This window comes from Herpailurus yagouaroundi, unplaced genomic scaffold (genome assembly GCF_014898765.1).
Source record: "Herpailurus yagouaroundi ecotype Mexico unplaced genomic scaffold, PumYag 141, whole genome shotgun sequence".
NCBI lineage: Eukaryota > Metazoa > Chordata > Mammalia > Carnivora > Felidae > Herpailurus > Herpailurus yagouaroundi.
This window is the reverse complement of record NW_024412396.1, coordinates 25574779-25580899: the sequence shown is the minus strand read 5'-3', so window position 1 is coordinate 25580899 and position 6121 is coordinate 25574779. Positions and strand designations below refer to the sequence as shown.

The following is a 6121-nucleotide window of genomic DNA, read 5'->3' as shown; positions in this document are numbered from 1 at the left end:
AAGGGCCACTAAGGAATCTACTCCTGAAATCACTGTTGCACTCTATGTTCACTTGGATGTAAATTTAAAAAATAAATTAAATTAAAAAAAATAAAAATTACATAGGTGGGAGGTGGGACAGCAGAGGGTTGAAATGTGATCTCACCATTCCCTGCACCACTTGATTTTTAAGACCCTTTCTCACTCAAAAGACATCAGTGACAGAAGGTTTTCTGTGTCCACATCTCCCACTGGGATACAGCTAGCTTATCATTTCTTCAACAGTGGAGAAAATTTGAAAAGAAAAATCTTTTGCAAAATTTGAAGACCTTTAGAGATCAAGATGAAAAGTAATTGAAGCATTCATGGGACAGGAAGTGGTTCTGTCTTCAGCCAATGTGAGCTAAACTCCTCAAGCATCCCATTCTCATCCCAAACCCATCTTTTCCAAAACAAGGAACACCTACCAATTAACACAGTACCTAGAACTCATTAGAGATAAATGGAGAGAAGGGTTTGAAGCAGTTTCATGCTCTAGTCTCTGCTGACAAAAAAAAAAACCAAAAAAAACAACAACAAAAAAACCCCTAACATGGCAGATAATAAAACACTGCTGATGGTAAAAAAACAAAAACAAAAACAAAAAACTGAAACTGGGTGCAGTCAAGCAATCAGACTTCCAACCAGATGTTCTAGATGAAATAATTAAATGCTAAATTTAACCAAAATTAACTTTGATTTTTAAAAATTTTACAATGCCTTGTGATGATTTAAAATATATCAGGTTTGGGGCACCTGGGTGGCGCAGTCGGTTAAGCCTCCGACTTCAGCCAGGTCACGATCTCACGGTCCGTGAGTTCGAGCCCCGCGTCAGGCTCTGGGCTGATGCCTCAGAGCCTGGAGCCTGTTTCCGATTCTGTGTCTCCCTCTCTCTCTGCCCCTCCCCCGTTCATGCTCTGTCTCTCTCTGTCCCAAAAGTAAATAAACGTTGAAAAAAAAATAAAAAAAAATTAATAAATAAATAAAATAAAATATATCAGGTTTGGGGTCTAAGTGGTTCAGTTGGTTAGGCATCCCTTGATCTCGGCTCAGGTCATGATCTCACGTTTTGTGAGATTGAGCCCCGTATAGCAGTCTGCACTGACAGTGTGGAGCTTGCTTGGGATTCTCTCTCTCTCGCCCTCTCTCTCTGACCCTCCCCTGCTTGCTCTCTCTCTCTCTTTCTCTCAAAATAAAGAAACTTTAAATATATTTATATATAATATAATTAGGTTTTACAAGATGTATTTATATAGTTATAGTTATATATATTATATATAATATATATTATTATATTGTAATACTATATATATAGTTATTTATATAGTTAGAATCTTAAAGACAGTAGTCTTGTCAGATTGACTTCTTTTACTTAGTAATATGCAGTTAAATTTTCACCATGGCTTTTTGTGGCTTGATAGCTCATTTCTTTTTAGTGCTGAATAATATTCCATTGTCTGGATACACCAGTTTATCCATTCGCCTACTGAAAGACAACTTGGTTTGCTTTCAAGTTTTGGCAACTATGAATAAAGCTGCTACAAACATCCATGTGTGTGTTTTTCTGTAGATGTAAGGTTTTATCCCCTTTGGGTAAATAACAAGGAGCATGATGGTGGATCATATGGTAACCGTATGTTTAGTTTTATAGAAAATGCCACACTGTTTTCCAAAGTGGCTGTATCATCTTACATTCCTACCAACTGTGAATGTGAGTCCCTGTTTTCCCCAATCTCATCAGCGGTTGCTATTGTCAGTGTTTTGGATTTTAGCCAATCTAATAGGTACTCAGCGGTATGTCATTATTTAAATTGCTGATCATCTTTTCACATGCTTGTTTGCCATATGTACATCTTCTTAACTGTTTTTGAAGCAAGAACTTCCTATGGATGGAATTAGCTTGGTTTAAGTGTTGGGAATAAATGGAGAGTAAGTGCAAGAAATGCTTGGAGTTAGTATCAAGTTGGAGGAGGTCCAATTGCTGAGGACATTCACATTAAGGACATCTAATCATTTTGTGAATCTAGGAACAGAGAGGCTACCTTCTATTGATCTTAAGACAGAATCTAAGAGAATGTATGCTTACCATATCAGAAGGTCCAGTTGAAAAGAGGAAAATCTGACAGACACTTATATGCTGAACTATTGTAATGTTATTCCCTCCTATTAATGAGCTATGATCATTCAAGTTGATTCATATAAAAAAGGTAAGTAAAGTTATTTCAGATTCCATCTTATCTAGGGCCTTTCGCATACTTTCCCGTGTTCAACTCCAGACATGTTTGGAATCTGCAATGAAAATCCCTAAGAATTTCCTTTTTTTTGCATTTGTAAATTATTGCAGATGAATCCTATCAGAGACCTAAGAGAAATAACAGTTATTCTAAAACATCAGTTGTAGCAACAGAGAATAAAAAGGAATAACATGCACGCCACTGTGGAACTGTTATTCAAAGCCACTGTGGATATCAGAAAGTAAGTCCTATGGTAGGCTCAGATTTCTCTTGCCCTTCCAGTTCTGTCTGAATAAATGATTTTTAATTTTTTTTTAAATTTTTAATGGTTATTTATTTTTGAAGGAGAGAGAGAGCATGAGCGGCGGAAGAATCCGGAGGAGGCTCCAGGCTCTGAGCTGCCAGCACAGAGCCCCATGTGGGCCCAGACTCACGAACTATGAAATCATGACCTAAGCTGAAGTCAGACGCTCAACTGACTGAGCCACCCAGGCGCCCCTTAATAAATGATTTTTTAAAGGATGCTTCAAACATAAAAGCATCCTGTATATGCAGACATAAGAGTAAAGTAATATTAAAATAGATACAGGAATGCATGAAAGTGAAAATTAAATACCAAATAAATAAATTTTAGGAGGGTGTTGAAAAAGAAAAGACCACACCAGACTGTTTTCACAGGAAACAAGATCAACAAATGAGAAAACTAGTAAAAGTTATGGAAACATCAACTTCCTTACAACATCCATATGGAGAAGTGATATGTGTTTTCTAGAAAAGATGAGTGGATCAAACATATGTAGTCTGGTCTGTTACCCAAGAGAGACATTTATTCAGAGTTACACAGAAATCAAAGTGCAATTTTTTTTCCCACATGAACTGCTCACTTATCAGCGGTGGTTCTGCAATGTAACAGTTTCCAGCAAATACACTGAGCTGCACAGAGGTGGCAGAACATGGTGAGGCTCAGATGGGTGAGCGACAGGCTCCTATTTCTTCCACTGATTTCTGTCATGGTCCCACTCAGCTGAGAAGCCCTGCATCCGCCTGACCTTCATGTCGAGTATCCTCTTGGTCTGTTTGGCCACCCACTCCTCTTCAAAGGTGTGTGGATGATATCCTACAACATAGTGCTTCTCCCAGATGGGAATGAGATCAGCCAAAGCCTTTGAAGAACATGGCGGCGCCCATGGTGGTCTTCAGCTCCTTCCTGCTCCTGTTCATTTCAGCCAATCTCACGTTGAACTGAATGCGATGCAATTCAACTTTTTCATTAAGGGAGAGGCTGCTCCAGGGAGCCCTCTTCTCATTCAAGGCCTTCTGGCTGGCAGAGAGATTCTTGATGCAGGTGTGTAAGGCAGAGCTCGGGGGAGAGCATAGTCTTCACTCTTCCAGACACTTCCGTGTGTGCTCGTACACACTGAGGTGGGAATTGCTTGCCTGCCAATTAGGCTAAACGCTCTGGCAGCCAACATTTTGCCACTGCCCCCACTACTCCAAAATGCAATTTTTGATCCAAATATAAAAGAATGAAAATTGTACTCAAAAGTGAAATAGGAATTTCAGGTTGACAGATTTGCTGAAAATCTACGTTGAAGAAGAAAATGGTACACTGGAATATATACTTTCAGATATATTACCAACATGGTCACTTGGAAGGCAAAGATCTGTTTATTCTTAACTATCCGTGATTATCTGCAAAAATAAAAATCCGAAATTGCACATAGTGAATTTCCATAACATGGAAATTATGTTTTTGGATTAAGAATAAACAACTCTGAAACTGCTTGCAATCATGTTATTTTTAAAGTACACAATATTCAATGTTCCCGTGAGCATGACATTATAAATATTTCACAAACAAATATAGTAATAAGATGATGTGGTATGATTTTCAGACAGAGCTACAAGACAGTGAACTCTATATCCTGGTGTACTTGTGGGGCCTGTGTACTGCAGTAATCGTGACAGAATTCCTGGAAACTATCCTGTAAAGTCCTATCACTTCACTTTATAAACAGATGTACCAGAATGATACTTACAATGTCACATTGGGGACTTGATCTAAGAGTTCTTTCTTAAAAATGCATTTATTACTGGGGCACCTGGGTGGCTCAGTCAATTGACCATGGACTTCAGCTCAGGTCATAATCAGGTTCGTGAGTTTGAGCCCCACATCAGGCTCTGTGCTGATAGCTCAGACCCTGCAGCCTGCTTCAAATTCTGTGTCTCCCTCTCTCTCTGACCCTCCCCCACTTGCACTCTGTCTCTCGGAAAATAAAAAAGAAAGTATTAAAAAGAATTAAAAGAGGCATTTATTATTAAATCTGATTCTTTACAGTAGACAGCAATATAGGGTAGAGACAAAGAATTTTATTTATTATATATTAACACTTTGAATTTAAACACACTGAAAAAAAAGACTAATGATAATCTATTCTAACTTGTGTGTAGTTTTAGTGCTAATTCATGTTTAATGGCAACCCATCATGTCTTAGCTTGCCTAGGAATGTGTGTTCATCCAGTCCTTCTCTAGTGTGAAACCTCTTTTCCTTCACTCCAATTTGGTGAATCTTGCACCTGCCTCTGACAAACAATTATTTTGCTTCTTGATCCTGGACAGCTTCTTCCTGATATTAATGCTAATATACTAATTCCAAAAAGCTCCAAGACTCTGTCTCTAAATCTTCAGATTTCAAATATAATTTCAGAGGCACATTGTTCATGGTCAGTTTTAAACTTAACAGTTAAACTCTTGATTCCCTCTCACTAAAATTAGAAACGGGCAATAATATCACTTAGTATTAGGTAGAAGCTAGACATGAGCAGAGGAAGGAACACCAGAAGGCAAAGTCCCAAGTCCTTGAAGGGTCATGATGGAGACATGAGCTGGAGGCAAGGATGGTAATAAATAAACTATACATTAAAAGCCCAGGGGCACAACATCCTGACCTTGTGGCTTCCAAGACCTTGGGGCTGACAGATCAAGAGCCACGGGTGGGGAGCATGTGTTCTCCTCTTCCACCTCTGCCCCATATAACCTTTGTTCTCATGATAGTGTAATTGCATTGTGGTTATAACCCCACCCCATGGAGAAAGGCTGCCATGACTATTGAGGTGCGAATCTTGTAGGTCAAAAACTCTTCCTCCCAACCTGTGGGAGGAGTCCCCCAAAGGATTGAAAGCAGCCGCCAGTAGAGACCTCCCCAATATACCTCATGGCTCCTCCCAGCCCAGCAAGATAACAACAAACATCCGATCCCAAGCAACCTAGGACCAGTTCCACCTCGTAGAACCTGTCAGTGCTCCCACCTTGAGAGTGTACTTTCGTTTTAAAAAACTGCTTTATGCTTACTACTTTCCTTCTGGCTGTCTTTAGTCAAGCCTGGATCCCCACATCAAGCTTCTTGTGGGAATCCAAGGACCGAGACCTCCCTTTACACAGCACATACTCTCCCACTGGTAACGTTAGTACCTCGTTAACATCAGCTCAAATACTCTTTTAAAAATATTCAATGAGAAAAAAAAAAGGAATTAAATTCTATTTCTATTAGAAAAGAGTGTCCACCAAGAAAAGAAAAGAGGAGAAAAGAAAAGAAGGGGGGGGCGAGGAGAGGGTAAGGAAGGAAGGGAAGGGAAGGGAAGGGAAGGGAAGGGAAGGGAAGAGAAGGGAAGAAAAGAGTCTCAATTTTCAATATTATATCTTGGTTGTCTACCGAAAAAGAAGAAGAGCAGTACCTCCTGAAAACCTAGTAGGAAACACTTGGCAGTTTATAAAAGTAGCATTTCATAAGATACTTCAAGACTTTCCCACCAGCAGCAATGGCCAGAAATGGTGGTGAAGGCCGTGAACACTGCCATCAAGCAGTCCT

General features: G+C 39.5%; 1 pseudogene; it reads right to left on the bottom strand.

Moving 5' to 3' along the window:
* Window positions 1-3238: 3238 nt before the first annotated feature.
* On the bottom strand, window positions 3239-3724 carry LOC121031286 (cytochrome c oxidase subunit 4 isoform 1, mitochondrial-like; annotated as a pseudogene).
* Between the last annotated feature and the right edge of the window lie 2397 nt (window positions 3725-6121).